This window comes from Ascaphus truei, chromosome 5 (genome assembly GCF_040206685.1).
Source record: "Ascaphus truei isolate aAscTru1 chromosome 5, aAscTru1.hap1, whole genome shotgun sequence".
Taxonomy (NCBI): Eukaryota; Metazoa; Chordata; class Amphibia; order Anura; family Ascaphidae; genus Ascaphus; species Ascaphus truei.
The window spans coordinates 131,553,228-131,570,711 of NC_134487.1; the positions used below are offsets into that span (position 1 = coordinate 131,553,228).

At 48.1% G+C, this 17,484-nt stretch overlaps 1 long non-coding RNA gene across 1 annotated transcript; it reads left to right on the forward strand.

Moving 5' to 3' along the window:
* Positions 1-774: 774 nt before the first annotated feature.
* Positions 775-4,170, forward strand: LOC142494444 (uncharacterized). The gene is made up of 3 exons (XR_012801443.1): positions 775-1,617; positions 2,829-2,914; positions 3,977-4,170. It is a non-coding gene; the product is annotated as an uncharacterized LOC142494444 (long non-coding RNA).
* The last annotated feature ends 13,314 nt before the right edge of the window (positions 4,171-17,484 follow it).

The window sequence follows — 17,484 nt, forward strand, 5'->3', positions numbered from 1 at the left end:
CACAAATCTAATCCACGCCGACTGTTCTCTGTCTTTGATACTCTACTCAAACCACCCTCAGCTGCCTCTCCTTCCACCATCTCTGCTCAGGACTTTGCTGACTATTTTAAGGAAAAGGTGGAATCCATACGTCAGAACATCCCCTCTGTTTCTTCCTCCCATCCTACACCTCTTCCTAACTCTCCTCCTGCATTCCTTGACTCTTTTTCCACTGTCTCAGAGGAGGATGTGTCGCTGTTGATTGCCTCTTCTCCCTCTACCACTTGCCCTCTTGACCCCATTCCCTCCCATCTCCTAAAACCTCTTGCTCCTACTATAATCCCTACGCTCACACACATTTTTAACTCCTCCCTCTGCTCTGGAATTTTTCCATCCTCCTTCAAACATGCAACAGTCATACCATTACTCAAAAACAGCAAGCTTGACCCTACCTGTCCTTCTAACTATCGACCTGTCTCCCTCCTTCCTTTTGCTTCTAAACTCCTTGAACGTCTTGTATTCTCTCGCTTGCTCCATTTTCTCAACACCTATTCTCTCCTAGACCCTCTATAATCTGGCTTCCGCACTGCTCACTCCACGGAAACAGCCCTCACTAAAATAACTGACGACCTCCATGCTGCCAAAGACAGAGGTCATTACACTCTGCTCATATTACTCGACCTCTCTGCAGCATTTGACACCGTGGACCACCCTCTTCTCCTTCACATTCTCCATACTCTTGGTATTCGGAACAAAGCTCTATCCTGGATCTCATCCTACCTCTCCCATCGTACTTTCAGTGTCTCTTCTGCTAACACCTCCTCCTCCTCTATTGATCTCTCTGTGGGGTTACCCCAGGGCTCTGCCCTGGGACCTCTTCTCTTTTCTCTGTACACAATCTCTCTAGGTGACCTAATAACATCTTTTGGGTTTAATTATCACCTCTATGCGGACGACACACAAATATACTTTTCAACACCCGACCCTACACCTGCTGTAAAAACCAAAGTTTCTGAATGTCTCTCTGCTATATCCTCCTGGATGGCCCTCTGCCGCCTTAAACTCAACATTGCTAAAACAGAGCTCCTCATACTTCCTCCCAAACCTGGCCCTACTACCTCCTTCCACATTACTGTTGGAACTACGATCATTCACCCAGTAACCCAAGCACGCTGCCTAGGGGTCACACTCGACTCCTCTCTCACATTCGCCCCTCACATTCAAAAAAATTCTAAAACCTATCGCTTTTTCCTCCGCATACCCAGAAAGGTACCCATATGCACCAACACTACACGCGAGAGGGTAGCGCTGCCCTCACTTGTACACTTGGATGGGGATTGTTCTGCAGGACTCCGTGTTCTAGGTGCCCAGGGCACCATCACTATTGTGGGAGGACAATTACTGTTGTTATTGTTGCCTGCTGGTTATTGTATCTGTACTGTTATTATGGGGGATACTAAGGGACCACATACAGAGTGTTGCAAATACCTTATTCTGGTTGTAATTATTTGGGGTATACTCTATAGGTATACCGGTTCCCGTGAGGGACTATCCCGCCTAAGCTGGGATCCTCACGGGTGGAGACGCTGCACCAGCCACCCCAGGAGCGGAGGCTTGGGCCTTCTGTAAGCCTAACAGGTTAGCACCGTAACACTAATATCTGATGTTTCCCTAGTGGGAAGAGACGGTTCTGAAAGGTTCGGTTCCAGGAGGACATGAGGAGAGGAGCCTCAGGGAGAGTAGACACCCGTGTTCTTAAGTTAATAGAATAGACCGGCCCCCTTCCTTTATGTTCTAAATAGAGACAGTAACCGTTGTCAGTTAGGATCCCTAGAGAAGACAAAGGGAGTTCAAGATAAGTGCTAAGTATGAAACGACATGCACTAGAGGGGCCTAAGTAACGAGGATTTCTGGATGCCGGTGGATTGGCTCTAACTGCGGATCTGCATATACATTCCTCTCAGGCTGAAGTAAAAGTGGCAAAACTCATAACAACTAAAGGTATTGGGTTACGTATATAGGACCTGCTAGGATCCCCAATGGACCTAGTATTACCAAAATAATGAAGAAAGGGGTTCTACAACTATTAGGAGGGAGGCCCAGGTCTTATCACAGTAAAGGAACCAGATATGTACCTTCATTCGAGTGTTAAGCAAGGGCACTGATCGAAGAACAGTATTCATGTATGTCTGATTTAAAATACAGTGCAACGTGTCAATCTATGGATGAACGGTCCCTGTGTTTAGGGACACAAATAAATGACAGTTGTGCTCTAAAAGTTCCTGGCGCCTATTATTATACAACCTTGCTACCTCATTGCTCAGCCGCCTAAATCCAGCCCGAGTCAAGGTAAACAATGAGGAGTAGCTATATGCACACCTCATTGTAACCTCCCTAGAAACCCGGGCAGGGAGGTTTAGACATAAGTAACTCCTTTCTTTTTTGTTATCTTAACAGCTATACATGTCTCGACAGACGCGGAGCAATTTCTGGAAATACTTTGTCATAAACTTTTAACGTTAAGATAACAGACATAATTAAACTTATTCTCGCCTGCTAAACATTTCTAAACAGACCTTGTATTTTAACTGGTAGTAGTAGTGTCATAAACTTTAACGCTAACATATTGAACATAGTAAGATTTATTTTCCCTATAGGCAATGTGTGTGGTCTCCTACCATATCATGGTGCCAGTCAGGCCGGCAGCCCCCTGATCGCTGCTAAATGCTGCGTGGTGCTACCACCTCTGACACCCTGGTCTAGCAATAAGAACTTTCTTTTGTTGCCAGCTTAGTCAGGTCTGCCTTTGTGGCGTAGTTTACGTGTTCTTCTACCATTTCTGCTCTCAGGGGAGTCTCATAGAGAACAAGATGGCGCCGGCGATTCAGCTGCTCCCGTCCATCACAGACCCGTCTCCGTTCGTCAGAAAAAGCGGGTAAGCTCTGCGTTGCTTTTTTCCCCATTAATTGGCATCCTGGGTTGTTTATGGGTGCTCCGCTATGATTTGTCTGGGGATCGTTGTTGATTAGGTGCTGTTTTTCAGGCTTTTATCCCCCTGCATGCACAGAGCTCAGCTCCTAAGCAGCCATTTTGTCTGCTGCTGGCCACACCCACCTCAGAATTGATCCCATTTTAAGACATATTACACTATTTTGTTTTCTCCTTTTGCGCCATAGGGATTTTCTTTCTTCTTTGGACATTTCGCATCATACTCTTGGTGAGAGTATAATTACCTACAGGCTGCAGGGAAAGCAATAGGATATTATTACATTACTCACCTTATCACTATAGAAGTCACCATACAATTTTGATTTGCACTGTTTTATTACTTGTAACACTTTCACTATTTTGGCACATTTGTTATTTCGTTTTAGTTTTTTCTAAGCATGCTTCTTTATATGTTTGGAGGCTAATAAAGACTGCGTTGTTATTAACAAGAAGCTGAAACTGAATGCTTTTTTGGAAGAGATTCATGCTTGAAGGCCTCTGTCTACAAACAATGATATGTTTTTTCACTTGAGAAAGACCTACTAAGGTCGAAACGGTCGTTGTGTATGGCGCAATAAATTTGAACTTTTGCAAAATCCGTGGAGCGCTGGATCCTTCCTTTTCATAATTGAAGGCCTCTGTCTGGCATTGCAACATAGAATCGAGTTGCCAGGTAGTGGTCAGCAGTCAGTCTGATTTCTGCATCATGTCTAATCACACTCATAGTGACAGTGCCAAAAGAGCAGTGACAGAACACACAGTGACTACCAATTACAGTGAAAACTGAAAAAAAAAGCTGCTAGAGACAAGTTAAAAAGAATAATATACATATATTACACCGGAGATAAATTGCGGCTAAATCTGTTTGTAGCAATGAATAAGTATATATTTATAAAATACTGTTATTTCTATATTCAGAATGTATAATTCTATCAAACAATCAGTACGCTTGCCTCAGACTACCTAAGTAAATTTGTGAACTCATTTGATGATGTTTTATTTTCAACAGATTAAAGGGGACTTGAACCTATTCTACCTTTCACAGGCTGTTCTAATGAAACTGCATGCACCCACACAGACTGTCAACTGCGTAGAAACAAAGATCCTGCTACCAACTAGTTCAAAAAAGTAATAGACGCAAAAGGAAACATTTCTTTTATCATGTTTTATACAGGAGCTAAATGGCAACCAAATATTTGTTTGTGAGCATATATATATATATATATATATATATATATATATATATATATATATATATACACACACTCTGGCGCTACTACTTTTGTTCATATATATATATATATATACAGTGTTCGACAAACCTATACATTTGCTCGCCCCGGGCGAGTGGATTTAACCCCCGGGCGAGTAAATATTGGCCCAAGCAGCACACGTTTGGTACTAGGTGGCGAGTAGATTTTTTTGTGTGGCGAGTAGATTTTTTGGTGATTTGTCAACCACTGTATATATATATATATATATATATGTATATATATATATATATATATACAGTGGTCGACAAAACACCAAAAAATCTACTCGCCGAACAAAAAAATCTACTCGCCACCTAGTACCACTTGTGTGCTGCTTGGGCCAATAGGAGCTCGCCACGATGTTAAATCCACTCGCCCGGGGCGAGCAAATGTATAGGTTTGTCGAACACTGTATATATATATATGGGAACAAAAGTAGTAGCGCCAGAGTATAACTACAAATGAAATATTCCTAATTGGTGACTAAAGTGTATAAGCTAATTAGTGTGAAAATACTACATAAAATCTAATCTAAGTATAAGTGCCCATAAGCAATGATGTGTATCACAATAAACTTAACAAAATAAATATATTAGTGCAAAAAATGTGAAGAAGATATGTAAATATAAATAGTCCAACCAGTCCTTGGTATTAGTCCATGAATAATAGATGAATTGCTGGTAAAGGGGTCTCCGGCTGCTCTCACATGGGATGAACCACATCCAGGGGTATCTAGAAACAAGAAAAGAGAGAGAGCGCATGCCCCATAGCATAAAACTGTGTGTTTAATAGTAAAAGGGAAATGCATTGTAACATCGCCGGAAGAAGAGATCAGTGTATCTCTAAAGCTCGCACAAATAAAAGCATTTCGTTAGCCACAGAACGGTATCATCTATTTATTTTTTTATTTTATATATATATATATATATATATATATATATATATATAACAGGGTATGTCCCATTGTACCTATCTTTCCCCTGTTATATCTGTTATGTAAGTCCTGTTAGCTACTGGCAGTAACAGGTTAAGATCTATGGGCTCTTGACCCACCTTATGCCCCTCTTGTAAGTGATGGAAGTAAGGTGGTGACTCATGGCCTGTGTAAGCCTATCAGAGATAGATATAGTCAATGAGCCCGCCCCTTATTGAGTCTTCCAATTGGGTGTAGCAAAGTTATCTTCAGTCTGCTTCCTGCTCCGGTGAAGAGAGGAAGAAAGAGCGGTGAGTCTCTCCCATGGCAGGGATGAGCATGCTCACCCTCAGTCTTTGGACTGAGGGAACATAAGGCTCAGCCACCAAGGCCTGTAAGACCAGGGCCTGCACCATCTAGAAGTCTGGGACTTCCAAGACTCTGCACCACTGTAGGGAGAACTGCAGTGGCTGCTACCATGACTGTCAATAAAGATCCTGGTTCACTATACACTCCTGTCTGAGTATCAGTCCTTGGGCAGGAGGGAGAAGAACGCAGTAGTGGGGGCTGATTTCCGGACACCTTGGGACCCACTACGGCTGGAGGCGCTGAACACCAGAGAAAGAACTAAGAGAACAAGAACCTAAGCCTGTCCAAGTCTCTACTCTTCCGCAGACAGCTAAATATCTCCTGCTCCAAACAGGTAGTGCACCACACACACACGTAGCATAGGCTGTGCAATCTCCCACAGGGGGTGGGGGGGAAACAGTGCTACATATAGATTATTTTTTTTATAGGTATATAGGTCGGTAGATAGGTGGTGACTCTTGAAGAGGGAAAATACCGCCTATTGATCTAAGGGGCTATCTTAGTAACCCCATCTTCAAGTCCGCAGGCCCGTCCCTAGGCTTACCTCAGGTAAGGCAGCGCCTAGAGGTGGCATGTCTCAGGGGACGGCCACTGCTTGTGACAATATTTTGTTATAGGTGTGTAACGGTGTTTCCCCCACCCTATGGGAGATTTCCCAGTTACCAGGCGTATGGTGCATGCTACCTGTAGTTTCACAAGAGGCTGTGGTGTCCGCTGATGGTTGTGGGGACTGCAGAACAGGCTTCTGGGGTACATACCCGATATTTAGCTCATGGTACTCAGCGCCTCTATCTGCTGTAGGCACAGGGCCGCCAACAGGGTGGGTCTGCAGAGGTTGGTGTCCCGGGCCCGATGAGTTGGGGCCCCGGCCGGCACTGCAAGTTGGGCAGACCTCTGGCCAGGCCCGTCTGCCAGTCCTCTCATGGCCGGGCCCCGGCTCTCCCTTAGCAGCAGCCAGCATGACTCTATCCCTCTGTCCAACGCCGACGGGCCGCTCTGACATCAGTGCTCTCTGCTTCCGGCGTGCGATAGCATGAGAGGGAGGCCTGTCGGAAGCTCGGCGTGGGACAGAGGGATAGAGGCATGCAGGCTGCTGCTGAGGGGAGAGTCAGGGTCAAGCCTCGATCACCAGCAGCTGGGCCTGGCCAGAGGTCGGGACCATCTTGCAGTGCCGGCCGCCGGGCCCCCCCAGCTACTGGACCCGGCCTGATCATCCATAAGGTGTCTTTTTAATATGTATTGTAGGGGTCTTTTTAATATGTATTGGGGGGTGGGCTTTTTAAAAACATGTATTGGGGAGGTAGGGGTCTTTTTAATATGTATTGGGGGAATAGGGGTCTTTTTAATATGTATTGGGGGTGGGGATCTTTATATGTATTGGGAGTCTTGGGGGAAATTTTATATGTATTGGGAGCTTGGGAGAATTTGTATATGTATTGGGGGCTTGGGGGAATTTTTATATGTATTGGGGGGCTATCGGGAATTTTTATATGTATTGGGGGGCTTGGGGGAAATTTTATATGTATTGGGGGGCTTGGGGATATTTTTTATATGGGTTGGGGTATAGTTTATAAGTATTAGGGAGGGTTGTTTTTTTTATATGATGATGTGTATATTATTATATATATATATATATAATATACATATATATATATATATATATATATATATATATATATATATATATATATATATGTAATATACATATATATATATATATATATATATATATATATATATAATATACATACATACAGTGGTCGACAAATCACCCAAAAATCTACTCGCCGAACAAAAAAATCTACTCGCCCCCTAAGCCCCGCCTCGCCCCCAGGCCCGCTTTTTTTTTAAAAATGAATAAATTCCTAGTAAGAACAACATTTGTTTTTGACATAAGTTTATTTATTGTATTACATTATACTATAATTAGTCCTTGTTACATGTATGTGTGTATGTGTGTGTAAATGTAGGATTTAGAAAAAAAAGCCAGATGTGAATGACTAGTTTCCTGAACCCCATAACTAGTGCCTGGACACCCCCGCTTCACAGCAATCCCTCCTGGGATCCTCCCTGATCCGCAGTCCCTCACTGTCCAGGTACCCTCATTCCCGCAATGTTATACATTGGAGGGGAGGTGTTCCCTACCTGTCTTCTGGGTTAGGGGGGGGGGGTTCCGATGTCTTCCGTGTGAAGCTCGAGAGTTAGATCTGGAAGAAAGCAGTATAGGTTATTTCGGTGTAGGTATAGGGCAGTTAAGATATATATGGTAAATAAGAGATCCAGAGTGTGAGAGAGAGATTGTGGGTGAGAGAGAGAGAGAGTGTGGGTGAGAGAGGCAGAGCGAGAGACAGAGAGAGACAGAGAGGCACACACACACACACAGAGAGCGGCACACAGAGAGAGAGAGAGCGGCACACACAGAGAGAGAGAGAGACACACACACACAGAGAGACAGACGGAGAGAGAGAGAGACACACAGAGAGAGAGAGAGAGAGAGACACACACACACACACACAGAGAGACACAGAGAGAGAGAGAGAGAGAGACACACACACAGAGAGAGAGAGAGAGAGAGAGAGAGAGAGAGAGAGAGACACACACACACACACACACAGAGAGAGAGACACACACACAGAGAGAAAGACACACACACACACAGAGAGAGAGAGACATACACAGAGAGAGAGACAGAGAGACACACACACACACATACTGAGAGAGAGACATACACAGTGAGAGAGAGAGAGAGAGAGACATAGAGAGAGAGACACAGAGAGAGAATCAGAGACAGAGAGTAACAGAGAGAGAGAGAGAGAGTGCAACAGAGAGAGTGCAACAGAGAGAGTGCGACACCGCCGCAGCAACCCCCCTCCCCACCAGAGGCGGACACCGCCACATCAGCACCCTCCCCCGGAAGCGGAAGCAGACACCGCCGCAGCACCCCCCTCCAGAGGCGGACACCGCCGCAGCACCCCCCCCAGAGGCGGATGCCCCTGCAGTACTCCCCCCCGAAGCAGATGCCGCCGCAGCACCACCACCCCCCAAGCGGATGCCGCCCCCCCCTCCAGAGGTGGACACCACACCCCTCCTCCAGAGACGGACACCACTGCTGCCGCAGCAACAAGCAGGGACCCCCCAGCCTACCTCCCACCCCGGGCAGCAAGCGGGGACCCCCCTCAGTCTACCTCCTGCCCGGGCAGCAAACGGGGACCCCCCCAGCCTACCTCCCGCCCGGGCAGCAAGTGGGGACCCCCCGCAGCCTACCTCCCGCCCCGGGCAGCAAGCGGGGACCCCCCCGGCCTACCTCTGGCCCCGGGAAGCAAGCGGGGACCCCCCCTAGCCTACCTCCCACCGCGGGCAGCAAGCGGGGATCGGGGGCAGGAGAGGAAGGAGATCGGGGGGCAGGGGGGGAGGAGATCAACGGAAGGGGCTGGCCCAGAGCTGCCAGCCAGCCCTTTTCCCCGCGTCAGCCCAATCAGGGAGGGGGATTATTTATTTAAAGAAAAAAAAACATTTTGGGCGCGAGCATGGGAATTCAGTCCTAAATCCAGTCGCCGCGGGCGTCCATATTTGTCGAACACTGTATATATGTGCATGTATATGGGGGTGGTTATATGTATTGGGTAGGTGGGTTTTTTGTATGCATTTGGGGTGTGGGGGAGGTTGTATATATTTGGGGGGTGGGGATTTTTTTGTATGTATTTGGGGGTGCGAAGTTTTTTGCATTGGGGGTGGGAAGGTTTTTTGGTATATATCTTGTTGGGGGAATTGTGTGGGGGGGGAGGCAATGAGTGAGCGTGGGGTAATTGACAGAGGGAGACGAGAGAGGGGTGGAGTGAGGAAAAGAGGGGTTAAGAGTCAGGCGCAGGAGAGAGATACATGCGAGGCGAGAGAGTGAGAGGGGGTGAGACGGAAGGGAGAGAAATACATGGGAAGAGGGGGAAGGAAGAGAGGAAGCTCATGAGGTGTAAAATGGGGGGTGGGGGAGGGGCTCGCAATACCGATGACACGGGGGGAGGGGCCCTGCTTAAAATGTTTGTCCTGGGCCCCACGATTTCTGTTGGCGGCCCTGGCTGTAGGCTCCAGATGTATGGAGATAATCTCCCACAGTAGAACGGTTTCCTCTCCCTGCAGAAAGATTACACACCAGGCAGGAGGTATATGAAACAGGAATGGTTTATTCTCTTCTGCTCCCAGCGCAGTCACAATTCTGGTCTCAGACTTCGGATGGTCCCTGGACCTGCAATAGAGGTCAAGGGCCCCCGCAGCAGTCCTAGCTCTACCCCAGCCCTCTAGCAAGACCAGGGGTATAGGTAATCACTCCCCCGAAGGGAAGGGAACCTGTGCCTGCCAGTGCACAGCAGCCTGGGTGTGATACATTGTCTCTCTCAATGGTAGAGACCAACTAACTATAATTTAGGATGCAACCCCCTTAAACACAGCAGGGAGAGGGTACCAGGTCTGAACCCAGGATTGGGCAACCTGTCATGGAACAAGAACTACATTTCTGTTTCACCCCCCCCTTCCTTACAGTTCTGCCCGTCAGTTTCTCATTCCCAGTTGCATGTGTTTTGCTCTGTGCACACACACAGTGCCCGTGTGATAGACACAGCGTTATTTCCCCTGTCCCAGCAGCTTGCTGTATCAGAAATGCAACATTATTGCTACATGTTGTGGCTCCCTTAGACATTTCTGTGAGTTGCTATAGCAGCCCCAGCCTCTCTCTCAAATGAGCTAGTCTGCTTTCTCCCCCTCTGCTCTGCCCACAGATGGTCTGTCCCCAGGCTATCTTGCTACCCAGCAAACATTGGGATTTCCCTTTCCACCTTCACCACCGGCTGAGTGAGTACCCTGCTGTAACTGCTCTAGTGACAGGATTACCCTTTTCACCTGTCCTTAACTACAAAGCACCCACAGAGAGACATTATCTAAACACCAACATCTCTTCACAAGTGCCTGTCTTTATGCTGCTTTCCCCAAATAAAGTAAAGAAAAGAAACAGAACTTGTTGTGCTTTGAAAAGAGGGCCGAGTTGAAACTATCTGGGCTAATCATCTTACACATGATCCTGGCCTCCAGAATAGTGAAAAGGATACCGTGTGCCTTACAGACACTTACAGGAGCTGCTACTCTAGACTTTATGATAACACAGAACAGTCTCTGCAGACTGAAAAGCAGCAAGCAGCTTACACTGCACACGCAGCTTTGCAGACAAAGTCCATAACACACAGAGCCTTGATTGCCTTCTCTGTCTTTTTGAGTCCACCCTCTGCACAGCTCCATAGTAAGGGTTTACCATCTCACCTTACCCTGCGCACATTCCCACGGCCAGCGCCACCAAGGGCCACGCCACCGGACACCCGCCAGGATACCGGCAGAGCCACCGGACACCTGTGAGTACAGCTACCCCTACGCTGAACGCTGCAGGACACCGCTCGGCATCATCTGAGACAGTCACCCATCGCTGACACAGGTAAAAGACCGCACGCCACACGCACTGGCTAAAGGCCTACACACACCTACAGCATGGCAGAACTCAGAGCCTCACCAGATATCGCGCAGGAGAGTGATCACTCAGACACAGAGACCGCTGCGCAACTGCAACAGGCGCAAGGCCTAAACGGACAGTCACACTGACACAAAAGGCCCGCGAAAAATATGAGACTGACATTGAAGCGCACCGCGCTAAATTAGAGTTGGCCTGGGATACCACCACACTTGGGATATGCAATGTCGCCGGCGCTGGTAACTATGTACAACAGCTCGAGCAGGCAATAACTCAATTGAAGATAGATCACTCGCGCTACCAAGCACTGTCACAGGCATATTTCACCTATCTAACAAGAACTAACACGGAAGATAGCATATGAGAGCGCGACCTACAAAAGGCGATTGACCTAGAACGTGATGGCATCGTGCAAACCGCCATCACGGAAGCTGAGAATAAGAGAAAGGACCTTTTGCAGGAGACCGCATCGCAGCGCTCATGCACATCCAGGCATTCATCAAGGTCAGCAAGATCAGCGCAATCTAACGCGTCCAGCGCAAGCACAAACGCTACCAAGGCGCGAGCCGCCGCACGTGCCAGGGCCGAATATAGTCGGAGAGAGGCAGCTGTAAGAGCAGAAAGAGCGCGCATAGAAGAGGAGGAGCAGACAGCCGCCGCTAATGCCGCCGCCGCTGCCGCCACTGCTACCGCCGCTACTGCCGCAGCCACTACGCGTTGGAAAGCCGAATTCGATGCGGAACTAGAGGCACTTAATCAAGAGAAGGAAGCCGCCGCCGCCACTATAGCCCAAGCTGAAGTCCTAGAAGCAGCTGCGAGACAGGACAGCGGGAGCTACCGTACAGACAGATAGGCTCAGAGGATCCAGCCCGACGCACTGAAGACTACGTAAGGAGCCTCTTCAGTGTAAACACCAGCGCGCCATCTCAACACAGAGGGAGTGACTCCACAGACACCGAAGACTTGCTAGCTCCACGAGGAGAAGATGCTGTTCCTTCAGTGGTACATGCTGCCTGGGATAGCCACAGCCGCAACAGTGCTCCACACGCCAGCGTGCACACGGATGCACCACAACAGGCTCGCAATCCAGGTACGCCCAGACGGGAGAACACAGCCCCTCACACCGACCAGCGGCCACCACGCGTCCATGCCAAGGATGAGGCGACCGCACGGACCCTCCCAGCAACTACCTCAGAACGCGACCAACGCACCGATGCCTCAGGCCTGACAGACATAGCCAAGTACATGATCCAGCGTGACCTGGTGCAAACAGGACTCATCAGCTTCGACGACCGCCCTGAGAACTACCGGACGTGGAAGTTCACGTTCAAAGACGCAATCAACAGCTTGGACTTCTCAGCAAGGGAAGAGCTCAACCTGCTATTCAAGTTCCTGGGGAACGAATCCAGGGAGCACGCGAAGAGACTTCGGGCGGCAAACGCGAACCAACCCCAAGTAGGTCTTGACCTAGTGTGGGAAAGGCTAGAAGAGTGCTACGGTAGCCCCGAAGCAGTCGAGGATTCGCTCTTCAAAAGAGTCGACAGCTTCCCCAAGATCACAACTAAAGACTACTCGAAGTTACGAGAGCTCGGGGATCTGCTGCAAGAGCTGGAGTTCGCAAGGAAAGACCTTTCCTTAACAGGTCTCAACGTCTTGGACTCAGCTGGTGGAGTGAGACCCATCTTGGAGAAGCTACCCTACAACCTCCAAGAAAGATGGATTTCACAAGGCTCCAAATACAAAAGGGAGAAGCAAGTCGCCTTCCCCCCATTCTCATTCTTCTTAAGCTTCATCCGCGAAGCGGCAAGGACAAGGAACGATCCCAGTTTCATCTTGGGTGCGCAAACCACATACAGTGCAAGCAGCCTGAGGAATGAGAGACCAGTGGCGAGATATGGTAACACCCAAACACCCATCTCGGTGTGCCTCCCACGACCCAAACTACTCCCGATCAGTCGGTCGCCGGAGACAAGGAACCAAGGGACCTTAACAAAGAATGCCCTATACACAAAAGGCCGCATCCGCTTAACAAGTGTATCGGATTCAGAATGAAACCCATAGAGGAGCGAAAGAACTTACTCAGGGAATGGGGAGCTTGTTTCAAATGTTGTGCTTCCACAACTCATTTATTCAAAGACTGTAAAGAAGAAATCAAATGTACAGTGTGCGAAAGTGACAAGCACGTGCCATCGTTACACCCAGAGGTGCTGACACTCCACCAACTCAACAACCCATCCTCCGTAGCGGAGCATGGCGGGGAGGAAGGAGAAGGAGAGCCAACATCCGTCACATCTCAGCGCACCCAGGTTTGCGGAAAAGAAAGCGACAAAATGTCCTGCGACAAAATATGCCTTGTCGCAGTGCACCCCCAAAAACAACCTGAGAAGGCTATTCGGATGTATGCCATCCTCGACGACCAAAGCAACAGATCATTGGCGAAGACGGAGTTCTTCAACTTGTTCAACTTACAAGACAATGCCTCACCCTACACCCTCAGAACCTGTGCAGGGTCAACAGAGTCAACAGGGAGAAGAGCAAGCGGTTACGTAATACGTTCAGTGGATAAAAGAGTGAAGATAGCTCTCCCCACACTCATCGAGTGCAACCACATGGCCACAAACAGAGACAAAATTCCCACACCAGACATGGCACGCCATTACCCGCACCTCAGAGGAATAGCCAACTACATCCTGCCGGTAGAACAAGGCGCCAAGATCTTGCTGCTGCTCAGTAGAGACATCATGAGGGTACATAAAGTCCGTAAACAGCATAACGGACCCCACAACGCGCCATACGCCCAAAGACTTGACCTAGGATGGGTGATAGTGGGCAACGCGTGCACTGATAAAGAGCACGGACAAGACTATGTTGACACCCGCAGAACGGTGGTAACAGAACGTGGGCACACATCTCTCTCTGAACCATGTCTTGGCCATCTCCAAGTGACAGAAGGGCCAAGTGAAGAGAAAAGACAAGGTCATACCCCTGAGATCAACAAAAACATCCTCACATCGGGGGGATGTGACAATGGCCTAGGCTGCTTAGCGGTTCAGATAACCGAGGATGACGAGTCGACTCCACTGAAGGGAGAAAGTAACCTCCCAAAGGTGACCGACAAAGGGATCGTCCAAAAGACAAACAATCGGACGATCCTCTCGCGGGCAATGGCACGGCTAAGACGTACAGTCGTTCCTCTCCACAGAGTATCAAGCGATAAAGCAGCCAGCTGTCACGGCTGGCATAGCCGCAAAAGATTGCACCCTACAGGTGAAGCCACAGTGTTAAAAAGACTGTCCTCTCACACGTCAAAAAAGAGACAGTCGCAAAGACATTTCACAAGGGGATTTACAAGGGCAAAAGAGACTGTTTTTCGTCATGTCCAAGGAGAGAACAACCTCCTCAGGGCAGTCAACAAAGAGACACAAAAGCGTTTCACCAAATTACGTGGAGACGTTCTTGTGCAAGAGAAATGCACCGATGACCTACGGTGCACAGCGTTCCAGACAACAAGGGACAACGACAAGCAAACACCATCGAGGGAAAATAGAGGATTCCCGAGGTTAACAGTCAAGGAGCTCGTCAAAGACCCGCTACCATTCCGTTCACCAAGAAGACGCCTCCCGTACAATAGAGAACTTGCCATCTCTAGGCTCACTTCGCTCCGCCGCTACCCACAAAGGGAGCCGGAGACCAAGAATCAAATTGTGGTCTTCACGCGGAAGAGATTCCTTAGCGGACATGCAGAGCCAGCGCCTTCACTGAAGGAAGGTAAAAAATGCTGGCACCTCCCATCATCTGGTGTTCACCACCGTCAGAAACCCAGCCAGATCTGGGTAACGTTCAGCTCCAATGCTCAGCACCAAGAAGCCTCTCCCAACAGGGCACTACTCACTGGATCAAACTTGACAACCAGTCTTCCAGGGGCGTTGATCCGCTTCTGCAAGGAGCCAAAGGCCATCTCCTTCCGCCAAACGCCAGGTGATAGGGTGACAAACTACCACGACTGGCACATCCACGAGGTGATGCACTCTGTAGAGAAAACTACAGAGTCAAAGGGACTGTTCTCTCACGAAGTTGAAAGGAAACAGTGCCAGAGACTTTCACAGAAAGACATTGCGGTGAACCCAGCTAACCTGGACCGGTTCATCCACCCAACACCCTTTGCTAAAAGACTTTGCCAAGGGATTTCAACGCCAGTGGTATCGGCCGGTATCACCTCGTTATGTGGACATGAACTTTGCACTGTTATGTTATGTTATATTGCACATATGTTCCACATATCTCTAGTATATAGTGGTATCTCCGGATACCAGACGGGGAGTGTCATGGAACAAGAACTACATTTCTGTTTCACCCCCCCCCCTTCCTTGCAGTTCTGCCCGTCAGTTTCTCATTCCCAGTTGCATGTGTTTTGCCCTGTACACACACACAGTGCCCGTGTGATAGACACAGCGTTATTTCCCCTGTCCCAGCAGCTTGCTGTATCAGAAATGCAACATTATTGCTACATGTTGTGGCTCCCTTAGACATTTCTGTGAGTTGCTATAGCAGCCCCAGCCTTTCTCTCAAATGAGCTAGTCTGCTTTCCCCCCTCTGCTCTGCCCTCAGATGGTAAGTCCCCAGGCTATCTTGCTACCCAGCATACATTGGGACTTCCCTTTCCACCTTCACCACCGACTGAGTGAGTACCCTGCTGTAACTGCTCTAGTGGCAGGATTACCCTTTTCACCTGTCCTTAACTACAAAGCACCCACAGAGAGACATTATCTAAACACCAACATCTCTTCACAAGTGCCTGTCTTTATGCTGCTTTCCCCAAATAAAGTAAAGAAAAGAAACAGAACTTGTTGTGCTTTGAAAAGAGGGCCGAGTTGAAACTATCTGGGCTAATCATCTTACACATGACTCTGGCCTCCAGAATACAACCTTAGACCTGATTCCGCCTCCTCCCCTGTCACTCAAGGGTACTGCGTTGAGTGTGGAAACCCATGATTGATCCCAACACCGCCTGTTACCAGGACTGATATGTCAGTACAGAGTAGAATAGTAGCCACACTCAGCCATGGCTACAGATGGGAAGCAGGGGGTCTCCGCGTTGCTTTCAGCTCTGGGGACTCCCTGCTTCCAGGGAAACTTACCTCCGTAGGGAGTAAACCAAAGTGATTCGAATCGGCGCTCAAACACCCACAATGTGATGAATGTGCATACAAATAATTAAATAATAAAATAAAAATAAACGTTGTGTATTATAGGGTGAACCCGAAAAAATTCTGAACCTTCCAAGGAATATGTACAGATTCCTTACAAAAGTATCTTGATCCAAGGTGGGAAGGGAGCGATGTTTACAGCATTGATACCGGCACCCCCTACAGAGGTAAGTATCAAGGAAAGCAGAGGGTGCCCAGAGCTGAAATTAACACGGTTCAGCTCCGGAGACCCTCTGTTTCAAACCTGGGAGAGGGAGAAATAAAAGGGGCGGGCCTTAATAGTGCCTGCCTAAGGGTGGCAAATAACCCAGGGACCGGCCCGTATGGTATCATAAAGATGTCATAAAGATGTCATTACTATAAACAATGATTAGCACCTGCCCTGCTAGAAGGGTTAGCAAAGCATTTTGGCAGTGAAGGGGTTAAAGTATGTAAAGGCCGCTAAGTGTTGTCACTGCATAGGGATTTCTTCTACTCTGCTGAATCACTGTAAAGACCACAAACAATGTCTCGTCCGTGCTCTTTATGGGGATCGAACATCTGTCCCTATGGGCAGAGGGGGTGACATTGATAGGCTACTGTTGCAATGGGAAGTATATTGGATTTTTGCTCTGAAGAGCTTTTTGTAAAATTATTTTTTGGTTCAGGACCCCCCCCCCCCCCCCCCCCATTTTTTTACATATTACTTTTAGTTATATATCATTTTTCTTTTTATAACTTAAATTTTTTATTGAATAGCAGGAAATACATTACAGAATACTTTTGTCTTGTATGTAAACAATATTTTAACAACTGTGTAAATAGCAACGAGGTCCTGCTGTGCTTCGGGACCCGGTCTTCCGGGTATTTTGGTGTGGACCATACAGTCCAAGCCGTCTCTACTTGAGTGGACAAACAGACACTTATAACTCAACTTAAAAGGGGAGACAATACACACACAAAAAATAAATAAATAAATAAGGAAATAAGGGAGGGGATGTCGAGGCGGGATGGGGAGGGGAGAGGGGTAGGTTGGGGGTGAGGTAGGGGGAGTGCGTTGGTAGTAGATGCAACACGGGGCCCCGTGCCAAGCATCTCAGACGCTTGCAAGCTGAGTCGTCTCTCACATTACTTACATTATAATGCTGCTATAAAGGGTCTTGGGGGTAGAGAATACCTCCTGTAAGCCCCTCCCAAGGAGAACGCATCTACTGTTATCAGAGCCATATTGAGGACCTCTCAATCCCCGGGATATCTGTCTGTGCCAGCCAAGGCGTCCAGACTTTTAGA